The 3,520-nt window shown below is 28.6% G+C and overlaps 1 pseudogene; it reads left to right on the top strand.

Moving 5' to 3' along the window:
• The first annotated feature begins 1,563 nt into the window (after window positions 1-1,563).
• Window positions 1,564-3,116, top strand: LOC148193744 (uncharacterized; annotated as a pseudogene).
• Window positions 3,117-3,520: the final 404 nt, after the last annotated feature.

Here is a 3,520-nt window from a genome sequence, read left to right as displayed (position 1 = left end):
AGACTTTAACTCAGCAACAACAACAACAATCAATCACAACTCCCATGAAAGTTCTAGCTCTATGCCAACACCAAGTTCTCAAAGTCACAAGCAAAAAGGTTACACAAACCCTAGAACACACTTATCACAGCACACTACAAAACAAATAAGCTTTTCGAAATTCAAGTATTTTCGTATATTAGAATGAGAGTCCCAATATAATTTAACGTGTGATAAATCGATTACCTAAATGAGGTAATCGATTATGCATTTAATGAATGCACAATGGTAAAAAACTTGCTTGAAAATTCTCATAATTACTCGTGATAATTGATTATGACAAGTCATAAATGATCGATTATTATTAGTTGGTAATCGATTATTATGAGTCAAAATAAAGGTTTTTTTATTCCAAAACGAATTCTAAAACAAACTAAAATCGAACAATACTTAGAATCAATTTCCTATACATAACACTACGAAATTACAAAAGATTTAACATAAAACAAGTCTTCATGAAAATCTTCTTGCAACAAGAACACTTATGACTTGATTTAGAGACATAATCAAAACTTTTAACATTCATCTTTATACTGACACTTGTGTTGTGTGTTGTATTACTTGTTCCTTTTGATTAAAAAAGCTAAGTTATGTTCTTGGTAATAATTGTTCTTTAAATATATTTGTTTCTAGTAGTTTATGATTCAATGACACAATTATTCAATAATCAAGTTTTAAATTATAATCTAAAAATATATTTAACTTATATAAATTTAGAGGTAGTTAAAATATTTGTATATCATTATTTTATGTCCTAATTAAATACTATGAACAATAATAAAAAAATATCAAGCATATCCATGGACAATCTCCTTATGTATATATTAATTATTGCCATGTACAAAATTCTCTATGCTATTGAAGTATCATTAAATAATGTTAATGAAATCATGTTTTGTGTCTCTTATAAATTTATTTGAATAAACTTCTTTTTCTAAATTTATATGATTAATATTTTTTATTTTCATCTTTTGAGCATAATTTAAGCTAAAAATTTCCTGTTAATTTCTGTTATTTAAGAAAAAGAAAAACCACAAAAGTGAAACCATGTCAAGTTTTCCTAAACAATTCATTAATTAAGTTGTTTTCACGTCTAAAAATAGTTACAAAACTTTCCACATAGTTTTGTAATGTGTAAAACTAGGTCAATACATGTTAAATTAGGTTTAAACACCTTACCGAACACCCTGTACATCCAATGAAAAATTGACAACCAACATGAATTTTAAATTTAGTTATGCCCAATATATCATTGTGTAGTGATCCAGTGTGTATAAAACTAGTAACTAAATTCATATAAGTATAAATTTACTCGGTTTAAAATTTAAATGATTATAATCTTCATCTAATAACAAATCATGACCATAATCAACATACTATCTTTTTCTTATATGGTATGCACTTTTTTTCGCCAATGTTCTATTATGTTCTCATTATGTTTTAAAGTATCTACATGATTATCAAATGAATGATCCTATATACATATTTTCATTGCTAATGTCAACAATTTCTATGTAGGTTAATATGAGGAGTATCTCTAAAGTAGCTATGATTTTATTATCAATAATGATGTTGCTTTCTGACACCACCCACTTAGTTGTTTTGGAGTCGGGTGAAAATCATATAAAGTCAGCTACTTTTTTTTCTGAAAAATTTGAAGTGGGACCCGGAAAAATTGCGGTAAAAACATTATTAGATATTGACTTTCAAAGGGGTCACATTGGGGTCAAGAGTTTTGATGTTGAAGTAGTTGATGAAGTTGGTAATTCAGTACCTTTGTATGAAACTTAAATTCATCATTGGTTTGCTGTAAAATATATTGAAAACATTACCATGTCACCCTACATTAAACAATTTCACGACCTTCGCAATGGTATTGAATTTGAAAGAAATGATGGTGCATGCCAAGGTTTTCTGCTTCCACATTATTGGGGCTTGGGAGGAGAATCACGAGGAACACAATCAAATCTTCCAGATCCTTTTGTAGTTGAATTAGGTAATGTTGCAAAAATAAAGCGTGGGTTTAAAGAAAAATGGTTGTTTAGCATCATGGTTATTGATACACGTGGAACACATGATAGAAAAGGTTATACAGAGTGTAGGTGTAAGCTTATGAATCTCCCAAAGGACTTTTACAATGTTACGACGGGCATTAATGGTCAATTGTTGTCTAGAAATTATAAAGGATGACTCTTTTGTTACTAAGATAACGTACAATGCAAATTAACAAATGATTTTCGTGGCCCAACAAGAAAGCTTTCCCTAAGATACAAAATAAGTTGGGTTGATTGGGATGAACACCAAGCGCCTCTTAAGTTCTACATACTTGATTCAACTGATCGTGTAAGATCAAATGGTTCTACAGCAATTCATGATTGTCAGGTAGATGATTTGTTCAATACATACTACTATACTTTAAAAATTATAAGCAAACATTGGAAACTAATTTTTTTCAAAACAAAACTATTAGGGTATTAATTACTTTTTTTGTCGATACGTGAGTAAAATAAATTCGTCAATTTGTTATAGGCAGAGTATACGATCCCGAGAAATCATGACAGTGACTTTCCTCATGTTAAGAAAGCAAACATCCCAATGATAAAAGGTGGTTATCTTATATATGGCACTGCTCATATGCACACTGGTGTTGTCAATGTTACTCTATATGGACAGGTAATGTTTGATATTTGTTGTTCCCATATAAGCTATATCATGTAGATAAGCTTATATTAACTTTTGTGTAATTCATATATTCATTAGGAATAAATTTTGTTGATACTTATATATCTTTATAAGAAGTTAACTAGTTTATTGAATCATCTTTATATTTACGATGATACTTAACTTAGGATGGAAGGGTTTTATGCACTTCAAATCCAAAATACGGAACTGGAAAAGAAGCAGGAAATGAAAAGGGTTACTTAGTTGGAATGTCAGTTTGTTATCTTAAACCCAGTTCCATCAAGATCGAAGATGGAGAAATTCTAATATTGGAATCCATATATGAAAACAAGTTTCGTACTAGAGCTATGGGTCATTTCTACATTTACCCAAACAAATATTTGAAGAAAATTTGACCTGAAACTAGTAATTTATCATTTTGTAATGACTTATATAATTTATAGTATAATTGGAATACATCAGTACCAATTTTAGATCATCAGTATATACTAATGTTTTGGTTTAATTTTAATCCACAACTTGCTTTATGATTTATGATTGTGAATAAATATTTTTGGGAACCAATGCCAATTTGAATCGATTAAGAGTAAAGAGTTAATTGCAACTCTCATCAAAGTGAAGATGAAGAAAAAGAAATTAATAATTGATATTTTTTTGGAAGTGTTAATTAATGAAATTACAACACTATATATTATTACGTATTTACATTTTAAAAAAAATATCATATAAAAAAATTAATTATTTACTTTTTTTAAAAAAAAAAAAGCTAGTGGGTGGGCTTGTCTTTGGCCCATCAATT

The sequence above is a fragment of the Vigna umbellata genome, chromosome 9 (genome assembly GCF_029865625.1).
Source record: "Vigna umbellata cultivar VRB3 chromosome 9, Vumbellata_1.0, whole genome shotgun sequence".
Classification (NCBI taxonomy): domain Eukaryota; kingdom Viridiplantae; phylum Streptophyta; class Magnoliopsida; order Fabales; family Fabaceae; genus Vigna; species Vigna umbellata.
This window is presented reverse-complemented; position numbering and strand designations above follow the sequence as displayed.